Source organism: Lathamus discolor, chromosome 5, assembly GCF_037157495.1.
Source record: "Lathamus discolor isolate bLatDis1 chromosome 5, bLatDis1.hap1, whole genome shotgun sequence".
In the NCBI taxonomy this organism is placed as follows: domain Eukaryota; kingdom Metazoa; phylum Chordata; class Aves; order Psittaciformes; family Psittacidae; genus Lathamus; species Lathamus discolor.
Window position 1 is genome coordinate 45,844,164 of NC_088888.1, and position 21,405 is coordinate 45,865,568.

The 21,405-nt window shown below is 39.2% G+C and overlaps 1 protein-coding gene across 6 annotated transcripts in view; it reads left to right on the forward strand.

Moving 5' to 3' along the window:
• ARID1B (AT-rich interaction domain 1B) overlaps positions 1-21,405 on the forward strand; it is a 330,916-nt gene that overhangs the window by 11,460 nt on the left and 298,051 nt on the right. The window lies entirely within an intron of this gene.

A 21,405-nucleotide genomic window follows, 5' to 3' on the forward strand; every position in this document is an offset into this window, starting at 1 on the left:
GCCCTGACCTTCACATATGGAGATTAGCCATGTGCTCCCGCAATTGAAACTTGCTGCCTCAGGAAGAAAGGGGGGTAGTGGTGCTGGGGTTTTTGTTTGGTTTTTTTTTTTTTGTTTTGTTTTGTTTATTTTTTTCCCCCTCCCCCCCCCTCTTTTTATTCCTCGGGGAATTTGACAGCCATTCATCCCTGACCTGGGCAAAGGTAATGCAAGGAAACTGGACTACAGTGGCATGCAGGAGAGAACGGGAGCACGGGCCCGCAGGTGGGTTGCTGCGGGAGGTGCCGGTGGAAAAGAGAAGTTCGGGGAATATCCTTGTTTATTTCAAACGATAGTTCTTGACTGCGTGCCACTGAGCTGCCTTTCAGAGGTTTTCTCCCCTGTGACCCTCTGCCTTCACATCTTCAAAACAACAGTTGCTAGCGGTTTTCTAGAAGTGATGCTCGGTTTATAGTTAATTTTGTAGTTTTTGCTAATAAAGAGATGTTCTATTTGTTTGTCTTGTATGTTGTGTTTTGATATATATTATTTTTCTTTTACATCCTGAAGCTAGCATGCATCACTTGTGCCGGGTTGGGGGGACTACCGCAAAACCATTTTTCCTGCTAGTAAACTGTAGGAGCTACTGCTTCAGTGATGTTTTGGGGATTTTTAACTTCCTATAGAATACTCTTTTTGTTGTTGAGCATGTGGTATGCAAATACAGGGGAAAATAGTACTACAAAGTGTTTTGTTGTGGTTTCTTTTTTTAAAGCATTAAAAACACATTTTGCTTTTCTAATAAACCCCATAACCAGACCTTTTAATGTTTTGATATAAATAGCAATTACACTAACTGAGATCCAACCACAACTAAAAAAAAAAGCATTTAAAATCATTCAGAAGAACAGTTCTTAACTTAATTGAGCTCTTCCTTTAAAGAGGAGGGGCTGACGGGGCAGCATCCGAAACAAACTCACTTGGGTTTTAGAACAGTCTTCTTGAAGTACTCAATGTGTCAGCGTGGTTGCCAGCATTTAAAAATAAAGAAAAAGATGTATCCAAGAATTAATTTGGGATCTGAGGGCTACTGCAGTCTGTGCTGTCAAAGAGTTTTATGTGCGAATGCTGGTGACAGAATGCTTTCTGGATGAATTGAGACCCTCAAAAGCTATTAGATTTAGGGGCATGGGCTGGTTGTCTCATACATTGTGATACTAGTTAGGGATTTGGTTGTTCATGAGGAACTTGCCAAACGCAGCACTTCATCAACAAGCAGTGGAGAGGGATCGCCTGCCCCAGGAAGATGTTGCATATCCCCCCCATTCCTCCTTGGGTTCTTCACAGTGCATTTTAATAATACTAGTAAAAAGAATAACATGCTTTGATATTGGGGGAGGGAGGGTGTTATTTTGCTATAGAGGGTGTTTGGCAGAATGGTGAATGGAAGAGCAGTGGAACCCACTACTTTTTCTGGAGATACTAACACTTTTTGTGTGTCAGCTCTGTTGTGGGATATGATTGCTCAGGGCTCTTCCTTTACATTTTCTTCTGCAGGGAGTTTGAGATTTATTTGTGGATCATTTGCTTCTGTCGTCTTTTCTTCCCAAATTTACACTACTTTCTTGTATCCAAATGATGTCATCTTTCTTTTCGCCCCTTTGTCTTATAATATTTCTTTCGAGCTCTCTGAAATTCCTCTTTTTCCAAATCACTGGAGTGGTGGAAACACCATTCTTCTTGTCTTCTGCCATTTTACAGTTCCTGGAGAGTAACTAGTGTGATCACATATACAGGGAGAAAATAGCTTTTGAGTGACTGTGATACCAATCCCTCCCTTTTACTTGCATTTGCTCCTTTCTGTCCACCAAGGGGTCTGTACACAAAAGTTGTTGGGGAAGGAGTGACAGCAGGGAAAGTGTCTTTGCCAGCCAGCTTCCTGTGTAGGCTCTTCTAGTGACCCGGGGTCAAGCTGCATTAAAAAAAAAAAAAAAGGCCATCAAAAACCTGACCAGGCAAGCCACAAATCCTGGTGAGATTTGGCATTGTTATAGGAGGAATCATGCAAGTAGTTATCTGTGCTTGCTCGTGCCCTATTTTTTTTAGGTTCCTCTAGGTAACAGCAGACAAAAGAGAAGAAAAGGAAACAAAGGACACAAAACCAAGCTGGAATGTAAATGTTGATGTGCACAGGTTTGGTTTTTTTTTTTTTTTCAGCTGGCATGGCAGCTGTAATCAAAAATTTCTCTTTCTATATTTGCTTAAAAGATATTTGAAAAGATGTCAGCGTGGAAATTGAAGTTGCTGTGTGTGTGAAAAGTGTAGAAAAGACAGGAACTGAGAAGAAACACTGTGTGTAATTGTCTGTATTAAGTAATGAATGTGATATGCTAGATGCAGTCTGTGCAATTTTGTAGTACCTGATACTTCATTTCATACATATGTTTTCTTTTTAATTTTCCCTATAGAGAGTAGCAAGCTGCTAGCGATGGTTGTTTGTATTCCACTGTGTCATATTTTGTTTGGAGGGGATGTAGCTAGTTAAGATGGTGAATGAAGCCTATTTAAAAAGTTAAAGTTCCGTTGTTCTAGGAAAATACCTTAGGAATTTGAAGAAGAACAAAGTCCAATTTCTTCTCGCATGGTGGTCTCCAAATTCCATTGCTTTATCTCTAAGAAGACCTAGATGTTTATTTGCAATAATCTTGTTCCCTAAAAAAAAAAAAAATACATAAAAATCTCAGATGTAGCCATGATAGTTACTTGTCCTTTTGGTTTGAAAAAGGTGAGTCTGACTTACCCTGTTTGTTCCCTCAAGCTACTCTGGCTTTTAACATTCAGTTTAAATTTTTGCTTTGCTTGGGGTTGGTGTTGTCTTGAAGAGATGGAGGAAGAAAGTAGGGGCTTTTTGTTAAAGGCTGCAGCTGGTCATGGCATCATGACAGAAGGTTCAAATAATTAGGATTTCTGATGACATTTTTGCTTTCTTAAGTCCTTTTAACTCACATATGGTTGTCTGTTTTATTCGAGCAAGTTGTCTCAGCCAGGGTGCCAGAATAGATAGAAACACAGTTTTTCCTCTTCAGAAGTGGGTGTATATATCCTATTGTAGACTGAAGGAGATGATGAACATGGCTTTTTTTTTAATTACTGAGGGCTTTCCCCCCTCACTTCTCCCTCCCTCCTGCCTCCTCCCCCCCCCCCAAAAAAATAATACTCATCTGATACTGAGCATTCAGTAAATGTTTTGGTGTTTTTAGATTAATGCTTGGGAATAAGCAAGGAGTATTTATTTATTTTTTTTTAATTGAGCTCATTCTTCAGACATTTATCAGACGATGCAAGTGGGTATTCCTCACAGAGGCAGCTTTTTTTTCTTCTTGGCTTTTGAGGTTCAGGGGCTGAAACAAAGAGCAAATTGGCAGGAGAAAGGTTGTAACACATAAAAATATAGGAAAATGCGTTGAATTAAATGGACATGTGCCTTTTGCGTAGATACCAAGTCAGAATTTCTTTGGGGAAAACTGAAGAAAACTTGAAAAACCTAATTTGTTTACCTCTGCATTTTTCTTTTTTTTTTTATGCTCCTTGTCCACTCTTCTATCGAGTTCTGTATTACTAAAAGATTTTACACCAAAGGGTGACTTTAACGATCATCTGAAGCAGATCTAAGATTTCACTTCTGCTGAAAAGACCAATCCCACCCTTTTATCAGCTCCCTGCTGCTTCCCTTGTGTCCTAAGGTGAGTCCCATCAGCTCACTGGTTTGCCTGAAAACTAATCCTGCCAAACAAAACCCGTGAATGGTTATAGCTTTCAGCCAGGTCATTGAGCTGATCTGACTTTCAGCACAGTCTTTCCAGCACTGAGGTAAGGCAAGGGAGAGCCTGGCAAGTTCAGCTGAGGGTGAGGGTCAGGGCAGGACAGTCCCTTTCTGGTGGTAGTACAGGTCTGTTACCAGCATAAACTCATCATGAGACTGTATTCTTGAGTGTAAAATCACTCTGCAGGTAGATATTTCATTTCTCAGTGTTTCTCTAGAGCAGAGAATCATTGTTATCCTCCTCTTAAAAAGGAAAGAAGCTGACCCAGAGGATAAAAGAGATTTATATTTTTTTCTCACCAAGATGATAATTATGCAGAATGTACCAATTGCAGTGGCTAAATAAGCCTTCAGTAGCTTTGAAATACTAGATTTCAAGGGTGGGACTCATCTAACCGTATGTATTGTAGGCATTTATACCTGATCTTTTTGTGTCTCTTTGATGTAAAGAAATAGTAATTTCTTGGTGTGAATCATCTCATCTTGAAGTAGACATGTAATGCAGGTCTAATGAATCATGCTCCTAAACTTACATGTTTTTTCCCTTCACTCTAAAGAAGGTCTAAGCTGATAAGCTCAGGTGTTGATGTCAAAGGGCAAAGTGAAATTAATTTCTTCCACTACTTGTAGTGTTTGCAAATCATGCAGGCATATTTTTCCAGACTTCTGTTGGAGTTCCAGATGGACTAACCTTCTTATTATCTTGCTAACCCATTAGAACTAATGGTTTCAGTACCCATTTCCTGTTAAGCTTGATACATTTCTCTATTTGTTGTCCTTTTTTATAATACCTGTTCAAAGTTTGTCCTGCTGTTCCTTTTCTTTTGATATGTTAAACTTTTGCATGTTTCCTTTAAAGTGTCTTTGCAGGCATGAGGCATGCTGGCAAATTTGAAAATACCAGGATGAGTTTCCAGATCAGTTGACCTTAATGCTTAGATACACAATTTCCATACAGAGGTGTGAGCTCTGGATTTGGAAATAGGGCAGTGGTTTCGTTGTGTAGGTGCTGCTTCAGTCCATTGAAAACTCTTTGCCCATGGCTGGCACTTCAGCTGTGGTGAAGTGGGTGCCTCTGGAAAGGAGCTGCCATAGTGGTGGTCTTTCATGCCTAGCACTGGTGCTCTCGGGCTTGTCAGCCCTCCTGCTTGTCAGTCCAGGGGTCACGTCACATAGGGCAGTGAATGCCGTGAGTGCTTTGGCAGGGCTGAGGGACTGTGCTGGGCACAGGGAGGAAGGAAGGGGCAGCTCGAGGGAGCTAGTGTCTGTGGGAGCAAGCAAGGTGTGTTTGGACTGCTATGGATATGTTCCAAAACAAAGCGGCAAAACCCAACGTAATGCCGATGGATGAAATTGTTCAGAAATACAAAAGAAAACATGGGGATGCCTGTCCTGCCAAGAGTCCTTTTTGGCAACACAATTTTATACTAAATTATTGAAGAGGAAAAAAGGTATTTTTTCAAAAGAGATTTACCTACACATCCTGCAAAATGGTTACAGTAATCCTTAATTCTCTCTAGGGTCACTTAACCTTTCTTAGTAGAGTGTTTAAAATGCCCAAACTGAAACATTGTTGCTATTAATAATTTAGCTGACATCTTTGTGGCAGGGTGTCCCTGCTTTCTACTTTTTGAAGCCTGGTGTAACCACTGTTTCCATTTGCTCCCTTTGTTTTGTAAGAGATCTTTCTGAAACAGTGACAATTTGTTTGGCTTACCCTTGGGTTTCTGAGCTGGGTATCCTGTAAAAAGTTACATGTTTTCAAAAGATTCTGAAGACATTTCTGTAGTTTTAGAGTTTGTTTATCTTCTATGGTTCTTTCTTAGATTTTGAAGTTCAACTAGTGGTATGGTTTTTAGATGTACTTTTTGCCCTCCAGTGTGTACGAGGGGCAGAGGAGGAAGTCTGGCTTCCTCAAGGTTGGCTGAGATGTTTTAACCTCTATAACAAATGAGGTGAGAATGAAATCATCAGAAGGATAGAGACTAAATTATTGAAGCACTTGACTGTTTAAAGTAGCTGGGGATGTACTGTAAAAGGTGCGAGTCTAACAGTCAAATGTGTAAACAGCACCTTCCTTATTCCTTACTTGTACCTGATTTCTCACCCCTTGCTTTATATGATGAGAACCTAAATCAGTGTGGGAGATATTGCAGTTGTTCTGAAAGTGTTAGTTTATGATCCCTCCACCAGAAGAATAATCTATTACCATATAGGATAGCAAAGAGAAAAGCATTTTCAAGGAAGATTAATTGAAGTAATTCATCACTTTAAAATGAAGAAGGTTCATCAAACAAAAATAAAAGCTAAGTATTTTATGTGCGTCTATTGGAATTTGATAACCATTTGTTTTGCTAGAAAATATATGTGGACTGGGCAACCAGTGCTTGTCTACACAAGAAAATTTAACGGTACAACTATGTGCTATAATTATATGCTATAATTATACCAATATAACTCCCTATGGAGACACTCTTATACCAGAATAAGAGTTTACACATTTTATCTTACTCTGCTTCCAAAGCACGTAAGCTTTAGTGGGAAAGGGTACTCTTATACTGGAGCAAGTTTCCACACTGAGCTAGTTATATTGGTATAATTATGCATTTTTTTCCCTTCAGTGTAGACAAGTCCCTAGTGCCTTTTCAGCTTTGAACTTTAGTTAAAAATTTCTTGGTTGTGATAAGTGTCTTAAGCATTTTCATAGTATATTTTTATAATGGGACTTGGGTATTTAAACCAATTACTTTGGCCAATTAACAGCATCCTGTGTCGTGGATAATAATAGGATGTAAAAAGGGATCAAAATTTATGTTCCTAGCTGCTTGGGTATATCTGCATTTTCCCCCTCTGTGGTTTTACGAGTATCCAGTGTACAACGCAACAGGTGGAGAAGTCTGTGGCTGTCTAATGAATTCTATGTTGGACACTTTTTGTCTCCTGTTTCTCATTATTCCTCTATTTTTTTCTGTGCTGTGACTGTAATTGCATATATCTCTATGGATCAGAGGAAGAAGCTTCCTTGACGAAGCTGGAAAAGAAATTATTCAAAAAATGTTAATTGGAGAATTGCTGAAATTTATTGATCTTCATCTCAAGACAGTTAGGACCATAACTGGCTTTCTAGGCACGTGTTGTGCAAGGAGTAACTCAGATTGGTTGCAGAGAGAGGAGAGGGTGCAGGTGCATGTGATGTAGTCAGAGGAAGGGTGGTGGTTAGAAGGTATGTTTGGTAGAGGTGATTTCTTCTCATTCAGTCAGAAGTGGGTATGTAGAGAGGTATTTACATGGATGTTGCTTTAAGTTGGCCATCTCCTCTGGTTCTCTTTGCTTCTTAAAATACAGCATGTCTCATCCTTCACACCTCCCCCAAAACAGGAATATGTAAACACTTCTTTACAGTATTTTAGCAGTTTCTGCAGACATCAACACAAATTCCTTATAAACGGTTTTTCTGTTGTATCTTTTTTACTTCTTAAGAAGTGACTGGTTTGAAAACATACTTTTTCATCCTCTTAATTTTCTTTTGTCAATATTTCTAGTACATATGTAGTGTTATAATGTTTATATTGTCTCATTGTGTTAGAAATTGAGATTTATGACTTCAAATGAAAAGCAAATTGCAGAAACAGAAGTCTTAAAATAAAACGGAGGTGATGTAATAACCTCCAAATCATAGCAGAGCAAGACTGGAGGGGACATCAGGAGGTCATTTAATCCATCCCTCTGCTCCGAGACAGGATAGCACAGACCTAAACTGGTCATGACAGATGTTGCTCTATCCTGTAGTAGTAGCAGACTGAGGGAAAAGGAATTATTTATACATACGCTTCCACCTGCCCTCCCAAAGCTTTGTGCGAGCTGAACTTGCCATGAAATTGGTGTGAGAGGGTATGTGGATTCTTACAGGATTATTTCAAGTGTCTGAGTTGTTTCTGGTTTTGGGGAATGTAATGTCTTCTGTCCAAATAGTCTAATGATGTTTGTGTAGTTCTGAGTGTAATGCCAGTTTCTAATTTTATCTGGTTGTCTGTTTTTGAGGTATATTTCTTCCTGAAAAGATTCTTTGTCTGTGTTAGCTTTGTAATGGGTGTCTTATCTTCTTGGGCATTGAACAGTTTAGTTTAAAAATGTGTAGCATTTTCTTTTCATGCTTAACAGTATTTTTGGTTTATAAATCAGTGTCGGTTTTCCTTTCTCGCTCAGTTCCTGTTTGTGTGAAAGAGATGAGCAAAAAAACAACAAAAACCAAACCAAAACAAAACACAAACCCAACTACTGGTAGGAGTGTAAAGGGAGAAGGGGAAGAATACATTCAAGAGATCATAGTAGTTGGCAGAAGTGCTGGGTTTAGCTGAAATGCCAGGTTAGATATGAAGTGAATAATGTGGCTCTAAGAAAAGGTCTTTTCTCTTTTAAGAATAAATAAAATGTATATCTCCGAATTTGAAACATGGTGTCTGCAGCTCTTTAATCGTAAATTGAAGTTTGCAAATCAGTGTCAGATGAATACCATCTTTCTAAATTGAACAATACCGAAAACAGGAGTTGCAGATACTCTTTTGCTAAAATGAGTCTTTGGGCTTGTTTGATCTATTTTACGTTATATCAGCTGAGAAACACTTGTCTTTGGCCTAGTCAGAACAGGTCATTTAGAGCCAAATTATTTTGACAGAATGAACTCTTTTCAGCCCTCATCAGCTGCAGGAAGAGGCTGCTGGAAGTTGCAGCCTTGGAGAAAGGAGAAAGATTAAATATAAATCGACTCAAATTGCTGTTGCCCTCAGAAATAGCTTACTTGGACATATGGGAAATATTCCCTATACCTATAATGCTTCAATGTTTTTTAGGAAGACAGTAATTTCCTTCTCTATTTTACCATTTAATCTGATTGTTAATTTTAATTCTGTTTTAGATCTGGTAATTTTAGGAAGTTGGGAATGCTGTATTTTGTGTTGCGCCCAAAGGGGGATCATTAATTCTGAATATCCTATCTAATAAATGAGGTGTTTTTAAAGTGTTTTTGGGAAAACTGTGTAGCTGTTTTCACACGAAGACTGATGTGGGCTCTCTTAAGGACTGGGAAATAGGAGGTGGTCATAGAAGTGGAAAGAAACCAAGAGTTTTCAGGGAGACGGAATTCAAAAAGAATGGTTTCTGCTGTGGGAGAGGGGAGGAAATTCTATGAATATGGCATAGTCACGTTTCCTGTTAAATGATGGTTTTGGAATAAGAAATACTGAAGTGGATCGGCTTTCCTGCTTTCATATTTCTCAGACCAGATATGTCTCATATGTTGATTTTTAATTTAATTTTAAATGGTGTGATATTAAAGCAAATTATGGTTGCATATTGAAAACACATGCCTTCTTTATATAGAAGCTGAAAGTTCTGGATACTAGCTATAATAAAACCGTGCACTTAATTCTGAACATCCAGGATGATATGGTGCAGAGGTTCGATCACATGATTAATCCTGCTTCCACATTTGTGCACTTATCCATGTGCATGTGTTACATGCATGTGTTTCTTTGTGCTGAGATGCTCTAGGATGTTTCATAGTCTGCCAGTGGTTGTGGAAGAATTTGTCACTTTTGTAGTGATTGTGAAAAGAGCAGTGAAAACATAGCAACTTTTGCTGGTTTTGAGTGAGAGGTAGGTGGAGGAACTAGGGTTAAAACAGGATTTGACTTGGTTTAAACCCAGGTCAGAGATTTTTTTTTCTGTGTAAACCGTAGGGAAATGTGTATTTATATCCAGATATACGGTTTTGGAGGTCTGTTCTATAGATTTCTTTGGGAGCCATTCCCAAATCTCCACAAATTTTTAAGTTTATTTAAAACCTCTGAGTATTAGAGCTAATAATCTTTTTTTTAATCAGTGGAGCTTTTAATTTTCTTGCTACCATTATTGATTTTGCTTACAAATATGTTTCTATAATTGCATATATGTTGATCTAAAAAGCATTTATTCTTGTAGAAATTAAAGTTTCAGTCTGAACAGATCCCTTAATACTTCGAGGTTTTGACTTGCTGTGTGTCTCTTAGTATGGCTGCTACATGCATTATAGTTCTGGAATTACTCTGTTGCAGGATGCTCTTGTCACCACCACCTTTACAGGGAAATTTACAACTCCTGTAATATTTGTCCTTTTAATTGTAAAATCCAGATGAAGCATAATCCCAGGAGTGCTGTTTTGCTGTTGCAATGTAATCTTTTTCAGATGATACATGATTTAGTTGGAAACAAATTAGCAGCTATGCATGCCTAAAGAAAGCAATTTAATAAACAAGATTTTTGTAAGACCTAATCAGAATTGTAAAATGATACTTGGGAATCAGTTACATTAAACAAAAGAGCTGGTGTGAATGTAGGCATGTGTGTGAATTCATGGTTTCCAATCACATTGTTCTCTCAAGTAATACAAGGTCTTCAACCTTCAGTCTACTGTTTTTTCTAATTTATTACTTAACTGTTAAATGTTTTCAGTCAGTAATGAAGATTTCCACTTCGAAGTGTAGCTTGTTCTAGGGGTGGATTTTAATTTTTATTTTAACTACTGAAAGAAGCTGTGTAATAAATGCTTCAAATCACCTGCTGCTGCTGGTGAATTTTTGTTTTTATCCTTCCCAGAAACTTAGTTCCATGCTTCTGACAGTGTCTGTGTTGATGAGGAAGATCATTATAAATGCAAAATAATCATAGGCAAGTACTCCTCAAAATCATGTTGCTCCAGCTCCACAACGTGGGTGTCTAGCCCCAGATTGATTGTCTGTTTCTAGCTGACCCTTGAACTGAGCTGATGCTGCTGGTATGTCTCTAACTGGGGCAGTGGATTTTTATGATGTTCAACCAAAGTGATACAGAGGCTGTTACGGAACAACTGTAAAAAAAGGTGAAGCAGTTGGTTTCCAGGTAACTATTAATATTTTGCACTATTTACAACCAAGATTTTTCAGCCTTTACAGGAACAGTTTTAATGTAGAGCATGTTACAAGAGAAGCAGTTTCTTGGCAGTTAAAGAAGTGACAAGGCTTCTGTTATAGAGATGAGTTTGCCTTCCCATTAATCCTGTTCCTAAATATATCCTTTAGGAATTTTGCATATATTGTCTCTAGCTACAGGCTTTTCCCTGTTTTCCTATTTAATTAAGGCCATTTCTTGCCTAATTAAAAAAAGTGTTGAAAAGAAAAAACACTAGATTAGCAAGTATGCTACCTGCTGTGAGGCTAGAAACCAAAAAAAAAAATACAGAAATTCAGTGTTTTACACTGCTTTTTAATGTCCAAGTCTGCTATCACTTGGTGTGAGTAGCATGACTGATTTGTCGTCTTTTCCTGAGCTGCTTTTCTTCCTGGTGTGGCAGTAGAACATAACTCTTAAAACTCTTTGGCAACCATTTCTCAGTGTGGGCAGAACTTTCTGAACTTTCCTTAGTTGCCATCTCATGGTATGGCTATGAAAGACAACTACTTTTGTTGCTCGTGGTGGACCTTTCCTTTCTGTTATTCGTTTATGCTTCTTTATGCCTGTGTTCTATCCATTCTGTAAGTGGATTGATTGGTTTTTGTTTGTTCTCGTTTGTGTGGTGTGGGGTTGGTTTTATTGTTTTTTAGCATTTTTTCCCCTGATTTTGTTTATCATGAACTTGAACAGCTGCAAAAAGAGACAAAGTTGCATTAGCCTTCACTGAAGGAACTTATGCTGTGTTCCTGGAAGAGGGTGGCAGGGCGCTTTGCAGAAAAGAATGCAAAAAATCCTTGAGATATCAAAAAGGATATAAGCAGCAGTCAGGGATGAGAGTAAAAGCTGGGGTTTATAAAGGGAAAGGGGCTGTGTTTCTTAGAGCATCCGCTAGATTCTAGCGTCATCTGAACTCTTGATTTATTCTGGAATTGCATTCTGGTGAGGTCCATTACAAATGCCAGCAGTGGGTATAACTCAGTTTTTTAAGAGTTGACATTTGCTTTTTTTGTAATAGTGTAATCTCAGAGCATGGCCTAGAAATTTTAAATATGTTTCATTCGGGAGTACTTGATGAAATCTAGTGCATAAGGTTGAATTTGAGAAGTTGAGGGGCTTATTTTTGGACTTCTTAGAAATAGGTCATTTTCTCAAAGGCATTAATACTGTTCCAAGTGTTCTAGCAGAAATTTAAGGTAGGGATTTTTTTGTCCCCTTTTTTTTTTTTCCTTCTAACATTTCAGACACCTTTTTCCATCTGAAGGTAGGTTTCTGAACGTTCAGAATACCGTGTTACAGCCTGTGATGCTGTAACAGCGTTCTCCTTTTGAAAACCTTCCAGAGGGTTTTTTTTTTATTTGTCCTTAGCCTACTCATTTCTGACTTCTAGTCCTGTTCCTTGTTAATCATAACTGACATCGGTCTCCCCAAAGTCTTCTTGTCTTTTTCCTTGTTAAGAGTGCATATAATACTTGTTATTATGAGAGTGAAAACCCAGTCACAGAAAGGTGAAGTGTTGTGCTCATGTTTGCATAGCAGGTCAGCTGCTGAGCCAGGAATAGATGTCCTGTCTTATGACTTGGTGCCCTAACTGCTGGCCTGTACTGCCTCGCTGGAGCACTGGTCTTTTCTGAGAATGTAGTGGTGATGGGGTATAGAAGAAGCTACAGCAAGTATAGGAGCTCTGCTTCCAGTTCTGGCAGGGCTTTGAGGCTTGTACATAGCTTAAAATACTGGGGAAAGAAAAAAGCTTTCTGAAGGAGCACCTAGATAAGTTCTGTAAAGTTACGGTTTGCTGTGCTCTGTTTAAAAATAAACAGCAAAAAACAATTTGAAAATAGCTTTCCAGAAGGTTGTGGATGTGGGGAAGAAAAGTTCTATGTGTTTGAAAGTCAAACTCTGCTCTACAAATAACCTTAAGAGCAGCCTGTGATTAAATCTTTTGTATATTCAACAACAAACTCATTTTATGCAACCACAACTATGATAAAATTGAATTAAATGAACCTGCCTCTAAGAAAAGAGACTGAATAGCTGAGTAGCGCATTATTCAATGAATGGGAAACGGGGAGGCTGGCTGGAACGGCTGGGAAATGGTTTTAACATTCTGTCGGACTAAAGAGCAATTCTGTGAAATCACTGTGTTTGTTTCCCCCCTACCTCCCCGCCCTCAATTTTTAAATAGCAGTGCTCTTCATACTGTCAGAATTCAGTGTTGTGACACCCCTACTCAAAAGTTATGACAGCAGTGTAATGACAGCTACTGCCTCTTGAGAATCAATCAGGCAATTAATTTTGTAAATGAAATGCTGATTATACAAAGCTTCACATGAGAGGCCCAGTGATTAAAATCAATTTAACAAATTGTTTCAGGTGGGACTTGATTAATAATTTGCCATAAATGCTGAGGATATATGACCAGCATACCTTTGTGTGTGTGTGTGTGTGTGTGTGTGTTAGTATAGAACTATATATAACACTTGGAGTGGAAAAAATCTGGAGCTAACTGTATGTGCTTTTGGCTTGTGACCTAGATGCGATTGGTTATACCTTTTTGTGGCTACACTGTTCTCCTAGGTGTCCATAATGCCACTTTCTCAGCTCGTGCTCTTTCCAGTAATTAAATACATCTAACTTTTATTTTTGCTAATAAAGCCAAGTAACTGAGAAAATGTGTTCAGATCTACTTGAATATTTATTAGGTTTAGGAAGATTTTTCTTTAAAATTTAAAGTGGATGTAGGATATCTTTCATTTATATTCTCCCCACCTCCCTTCTGTCCCTTACTAGTTTTCAGGACTTTCTGCATTTTTCCCCTCCTACTCCAGTACTTCTCTGCAGGAGCCTTCCTGCAGAGCGCCCCTCTTTCCATCTGAGGCTGCTCTCTGCTCCTTGCCTGACAGACACTATTTTTAGTACATCCTTTTCTGTCCGTCTAACCCCGTGTTTGTGTAAGAGCTGTACAAAGTAGGTGAGGGAGGTGGGTTTTTTTGAGTTGCAGATGGCAGCCGTGCACAGGGAGTGAAGGTGTTTACTTGTCTAGGAAGCTGAGAACCTCATTGCCAGACAAAATAAAAGTAACTGGTATTCTGGGTGGGGCTTTTCTTTCTTTAACTTACAGTTTTCTGGGTTTATGAATGAGTTTTCTCTTGTTGCACCACAGTGTTGGCGTCTGAGAAGGCCTTAGGGCTATGAGACACCCTCTGGTGAATCTAGCCTGAGTGCTTTGAGATACTATTTTCCCCCACTATCTGCCTTGGTCTCCTGCCACAGGTTACTAGTAGCAGAAATGGTAGGCTGAGCACTGTGCCCATGTCTCAGGTGTTCCGGTGCCAAAGCTGTTGTACTGGTGCAAAACTACTCTACTCGGGCAGGTTTTAGGTTCAGGTGTTGGACTGTGGGTGGAAGTAGCTAAAGCATGGTCATGATCTGGCAGAAAGAGGGGAAAGCACTAGAATCAGTGACAAGTTCTGTGGGTGCAGATAGGCTTGCTAGAAGACATCTTTAAGAACCCCTAAATTCTGCTGCATTAGAAATTACAGCTAACTTGCAGGGGAGTGCTTTCGCTAGGAGAGTAGAGCTTGTGCATGCTTAAGAAAGATGGTCTCCTCTGTGTGGAGTATCCAAGTTGGAGAAAACAAATATAAAGACAGGAATATAATTCTTGAGTACTCCTTGAAGAAATTTGGAATTGGTAAAGTGGGTTATAGAAGAAGGCTGAGTGTTCAGGTGTGTTACACCTTCTGTTGACTTTAGAACTATCAGGATGTTACCTGTACATCAGTAATTGGTAGTGACAAAAACAACTTGCAGGGCAGCAGTTCTGAGCTGTATAGTGGTGTGAACCTATTAGAAACAGGATTGTTTTAGCCATCATCTGTGATAGATGTGTATATTTGCTTTTTGATGTTGTCTTAACCATTGAGTGCACTTCTAGTGGCAACTGAAGAGGTTAGTTTGGTATACTTAATTAAAAACAGGTTTCTTTGATGTGTTTGTTATTTGTTCTTTCAGTAGTTGTTTAGGTTTATCTGTCTACAAAATAATAACTAGAGAATGGCTGACTCACTGACCTTCCAGTTTTTTCAGGCTGTGTTAAAGAGGACCCAGAAGAAAACTGGAAGACAGGCATACGTACATCCATCCTTCTCCCCCGCCCTGCAGAGACACTTGCATGTATAATTATTTGTAAATGTTCTATTGGAGCAGTAGTTGATTTTTGGATTTTTTTGGTGGGGCATAGCTTTGGTTTTCTCTCTTTGCGCTTCTTAATTACTTACTTTGTTTTGAGTGGGACTTTGTCTTTCTGATGTTTCCTTGCAGTTGAAATCAGACAGTATGCAGAGCCTTTAAGACAAGAAAAATGACTGTTATTGTTAAATCTCTGCCAGTATATGCTTCTTCATTTACTGGCCTTCATCATAGGCTTATGTTGAACTTGGTTCTTTGTTTTCGCTTATTCCTTGTTGTGTTTGTGCAACTGACTTTTTATAATTTTAATCTTAGTAAGGTACAGACAGTAGACTTCCTGTTTAGAAAAAAAAAGTGGAAGCATGTTTGCCAGTCACCTCTCAGATTTTAATATTAATGTAAGTCAGAATTTAATGCTGTACATTAATACCTTTTTAATAGTTGTTTGCATCTTTAAATAAATATTTAAAACACATGTAACAAGTGTTGTGTTTTGAAACTCGTGCTTTTGTCGTTTAAAAACGTTGGCTGAGGAGTCCTTGTACATGTTCATACAAATGATGGCATTATCTAGCAATGGATTATCTTTTCCCCAGTTTCGTCCTCATGCCAGCTGTGTCATTGTATTGTAGTGAATACTTGTGATTATCTCTAGAGATAAATTTGTAACTTGGTGCCTGACCTAGAGCTGAGAGCTCCATGCCCATCTTTCTTGGAATGTCGGTAATGGATTGTCAGCTGTCTTTATTATGAGGTTTCAAGGCTTTGGTGTTAATGAACAGGCTTTTTTTTTTTTTTTTTTTTTAGTACAGAGACAGAAGCTTTGGCTGCAGATCAATGAATAAACAAAGAGTTATTGTATTCAGTAGCTCTAGGAGTTTGAGGGCAAGCCTACTTGAGAGTGTTGAGTTCATGTTGTTTTGTTACAGGCGCAAATGATGTAGCATTAGTTGTTGGGATGTGCTGTGGCTTATAGTCCGGTTAAATTGCAGCATTTGCTGTTGTCAGCCAAACCAGTGCTGCTTTCAATCTTTTTTGTTTAAACAAACAAAAAAGCACACTTTCACTTGAAGAGTAGTTGCATCTCATGTGAATACTCTTCTCGTAGTGAATTGCTCTGTCTGCCTTGTGTAGGAGCTCTCCCATCACATCTGAATCCCACTGTGAACTTCTGAAAGTGTTTCCCACTCCTCCCTGCCTCAAGATTTCAGTGGTGGGGTTCTTTGCGGCATCTTAAAATGGATATTATATTTTGGGACTGTGACTGGTGGTGTTCGTATTCATAAATGTCTTTCAGATAAAGATTTTGGTGTTAGAAGTGAAGCGTTCATTAATAACTTAATAGTATATATATAATGCATATGTAACATTAGTAATGTCCTAAAAGGAAGAACTGATACAACTTGGTCAGACTGCTGCTCAAGCTATTGCAGTAGGCATGCTGTCTCAGATCCAAGCAGAGACAAGGCACCTGGGGAAACACTGGTTAAATGATGAGAGAAAACAGTAGTGTTTTGGTGGGTTGGTTTTTTTTTTCCCCTCTCACTTTAGAAAATGTAAAATTGAATGTCAGGTACTTCAGGCTGAGGTGATTTATTTGTTTTGACTAGGAGGAGAGCAGAAGTGGTGGTGATACTGAGTTTACAAGTGAGTGTAGAATATTAATTTTTCCACTTCTGCTTGTGGCAGGAATACTGAAATTTAAGTAGTCTTTTACACAAGACATTGAAAGAAAGTGCAGGAAACAGAAAGAGGTTCTCGGTTACTATCTGTGGGCAGTGTAGGCTTTTCTGTGTCCTGCCTTTATGGTTAGGCTGTCTGTCTAAAGACCAGGATTGAAACCTTGGCCCTATTGAAATCATTAGCAAACCTTCCATTGGTTGTTTTAATGTGCTCACAAGGCACATAATAAGCAAGAACTCTTAAGAAATGCTCTGTTCTTACAAAGCCTGATAGTACATGTGCAAATGAATCAGATACTGACACAAGATAGGCACTATAATAAAGGGGTTATAAATTATAATATTACTGTGGACTGAAGCAAGGAACAAGACTGAGGTATTTTGAGGAACTGCAGATCTATGCAAAGTTTAAATGAAATGTGGCAAGTTGAAGAGGAGGTGTAGAATCAGAAGTAAGAGGCAGAATTCATTCAGGCTTGCCTGGCAGAATATGGCAGTAAAAAATAGCATGAGCAAACACTAGCTAAATTGGTAAAGGGTAATGTGTATATTGGGAGTAAAATAGCACTAGAGAAAACTTGGACCCTTCTGTAAAGGAGGAGGGAAAAGGAAACAAATGGATATTGATGACTGCAGTGGCACTAAAATAAAATTTTAAAAGTAATTAAAACCTTGCAGTACAGCATGTAATAAAATTAAGTAAAGACATAGAAGATGTGAGCATACACACATCATCCGTTCATGGTCATACCTGCCCACTGGGTTTTAGAAGCATGTGATAAAGTTACAGCGATGCTGTCATTTTCAGTAGATGCTAGAGAGCAGATGTGGAGTGGTTGGTGGTTGAGCCCTACAACATGAAGAGGCTAATACTAATACTCACCATGCTCATCCTGTCACCTGAAACTTGTCTTTGAAAACAGTTGGAGTTGATGTTAAAGAAAATATAGAAGTTAATAAATGTTAAAGGAACTTTCAGATGAGATTATAATATGTGTTTATCAGCTAACAGCTCCTAACTTTTCAAAATGTTATGGGTGAAAGAAACTCTTGTTATCTTGTTACAAAAATGAAGTTCAAAAGAATGCTAAAGCTAGAAACTGTACATGCATTAAAGTTGGAAAAAGTTCTAATAAAATTTTTCCCCACTGTATGGGACACAATACTTGATGAGCATCTGTGTATGGCTCCAGGTCTTTCTCACCGTGTGCCATTCTGAAAACAAAGCTTGTTCTTTCGTTAAGAGTTTTCAATGGGATTGATGACTGTCATATTAAATTTTAAAATCACTCTCTAGTGAAGAGATTTTTCCTTTTTTACAGATGGAAAACTGAGGCATTCGTTGCTGTAGGAAGTTTGAGTGGCCTGTTCATGGTGGAAATAGGTTAAATTTTCTGAAATACAGAGCTTCTGAAACACCTTCAAAGCATATCTCTCATCAACAGTAGTTGCAGTTGTAGATACACAGTATAACTATAACCTGCAATTTAAATCCCATTATCTCAAGTCAGGAAATGAGGGATGCTTTAAATCTTGAAACTTTTTAGTGAAAAACTGTGGCAGATGCAGGGGTAGACTCCAGCTCCACCTGAGCGTCATACAGCTACCTTAATGGTAAAACCATCTTCTGCTGCGTTCACTACTCATAGGGTAAGGGAAACATTCAGTCTTCTGGCCTGCAACAGCTCCTTCACTCCATTGCTCTTGCCTGATCCCCTGGAGCAGGCCCATCCCCTGCCTGTGCAGACAAAACTGTAACTATGTATTTAAAGACTGATACAGTTGTATGTGTGAAGAAGACTCATTTAATGTTGCAAGGGCAAACTTAATTCTAACTGCTCTTCTGCAGTGGTAATATTTGTTAAACCAGGGGAAGAGCTAGCTGTTTGGTTTTCTTGCAGAAATATGTTGACAGCCACTGAGTCTCTGGTAGATGTCTTCACCTTTAGCTGCACTGCACAGATGGTTGGGATCTAATCTAAAGGGAGTAAGGAATAACGGTGGTAAGTTGACACCCTCTATTGGGACTGGCCAGCGCAGGGATGAGATGTACTTCCTCACTAGATATCTTCTCCAACTGTAAAGGTGATCAGAGGACTCTACTGTTTTGTTCTCTCCCCAGGACCTTGGAGGGAGGAAGGAACAGGCACCACTGACAGCTAGCATGGGTCTCTCAGAGTTGTCCCAGTAATTTACGTAGAGATATTTACTGCTCTGTGTCTCACCCTCTCATATTCAGTATCTCCAGTCCTTGATCCTGATGCCTGACTTGCAGTGTCCACAGTGAGTTTGGGGTATGCCTGTATCCAGTGACCAAACCCTTGGTTTCAGAGTTGTGTGGATCACTTACAGCCCCTGGTGACTTGAGTTACAGCAGTGTCTCAGGCTCTTTATCCTTCCACCTCTCTGAAGTGGACGGATGTCACCTGAGGGAAAGAGGAGCAGCTGACCTGGGGAGAATACAGGGAAGCCAGGAGACAGCAGGCTGGTGAGGAGAAAGGAAGGGAGGATAAAGTGGCAGTGAGGCTCAGCCTCCTAACACACACAATAAAAACCCTCCACTGCTTGGAGGTCAGTAGTCCAGAGGACAGAGACTCTTTAGCCTGTATCCATGTCACCTCCTGACCTTGTTTCCTCCTCTTCCTTTCTACTCTTCATACCTCGCTTCTGTTTCTGATGCTTTTTTTAACTCATTGTCCCTATTCCTTTGTCCGGCAAATTCAAGGCTGCCTCTTGTACACCTTGTAACTCTTCTCATGAAGTCTCACTGTGCCGCTCTTCCTCCCCTGCTCCTCATGGCCTGGTGACATTGGGGTGCTCCCATGTTGCCTTCACAAATGTCCAATGTCACCCTGGCAAATTAAAATTCCCTGCCCCTCTGGTATTCAAGAGGTATTTTGAAGTGTTTTATGTAAGAACATAAACGACGTATTTTTTTGTGACCTCATTCTAAGACATAGCTGAACTGTTTCTGCTGAATTTTCCAGAGAATTTCAGCCTCAGGCATACATATGGCCTGGAAACTTTCAGCCTAAATGCTTAAAGTTTGGCAAAGTTTATATGCACCTGAAAGGAGTCTTAATAATGGAAAGTGTCAAACTTTTAGCTGTGTAGCTATCTGCATTGTTTATCATTATATTAAAGTACTGGATGTGCAACAGAAAATACTACAGTCAAAATTAATTAAAATCGAACTTGGATAAATGGTGTTACTGGAGTTGAGACCTAGAACTAATACCCTGAAATGGAAGGTGATGACAGTGAACAGTACTGTTTGGCTTCATGAGAATCTTGTGAAGGAAAGACAATGCTTTGAACAAGGATTTATATTTGAGAAGATAAATGTGACAGGCGATGCAGAGAATTAACATTAAAACACAGAAACAAACATAGATAAAGTATCTTGGTCTATAGGAGGAAATTCCAGTTGCCCCCTGGGACCCTCTAAGAAGGAATCTCTAGTCCATCTGCTAAACCCTTGTGTTTGTGTTGCTTTTAGTTAAAAGTGTGGTGAGAGTGCATGATTGCCTAAAGAAAAAAACCAAGAAAAGAAAAATGAGAGCGTTGTTACGGGTCAGGTGGCCTGGAGTGGTTGGGGAACCATTGATTTTGAAAAATATGAAATATAAATAGTAAATTACCCAGGGGCATTTAGTGGTGGAAAAATAGAAACTTCTGATCTGGCCACAGAACAGCCAAATAATAAAGGGAAAATTGCTGTGTAATACTTGCCAAAATTAGAAATGAATGTGCAATTTGCTATGGTGGCAGAAAAGGGCCGTCCTCTTCTGAAGTGAATGGAAGTATTGTGTGAGGAGGACGTGGCTATCATTTTACCTCCTCACATGTAGTGTGTCCACGTTTGGAATATTTTATTTGACTTGAGGTGACTTTCCTGGTGTTGGTAAGGGTGTGGAGAGACAGTGAAAAAGTGGGAAGGTTTGAGTTTTTTACTTGCAGGAAGGAAAGAGTAAGAACAACATGCAGTAGTTCGTTAAGCAGCAGCTACTGTGGAGAGCATATACTTTGTGTGTAAAAAAAAAAAAAATAATTAAAAAAAATGTTGCAGTGTGTTATTAGTATGAACAGCAATAATGAGAAGAAACAGAGATGGGAGGGGGGAAGCGTAATTCATTGTCATAACTATTGCATCAGAATCTAATAGCCAGAAAGGGCTTGTAGAGGCTGTGTTGCATAGGGGGCTTTAAAGTTAGACTGGTCACAGTACAGTGTAGGAAAACATGTACAAAATGTGCTATGGGAAGGAATCCTGCTCCTGGCAGAGGGGGGGTGGGGGGGCGGGCTGGCTGTGTGAATTAGTAGATCTTTTTATTGGGAGGAGGAGGGGGTGTGGGATATGTCTCTTTCAGGAGGATGAGATTGTGATAGGTTTTTTAAAAGCTCCTCCCCTCCCCCCTTTCTTCCATGAATATAACCGGCACTCGGGAATTAAAAACTGGATCTCATATTAACAATACAGCGCTGCGCTTGACAAAGTACGATATTTTTTCTGGTTCAGTTAGTCCTCAGTAATAAAACATGAGAGTAATACTGCACAATGGTTGACACCTGTCCTGAAACTGTTACAGTGCTTGGTAAGTGCTGCCAAAAAGTCTAAAAATAAAACTTCCCTCCCTTGGCTCCCCTCCCCCTCCATCACTGGCTGCTGTTTGGATTTTCTGAGGTCTATTAAGGAGGTGAATAAACTTCCATGTGAAATGTGGGTTATGACTTGCCTTTTGATCTGGAAACTTACTAATGCACATG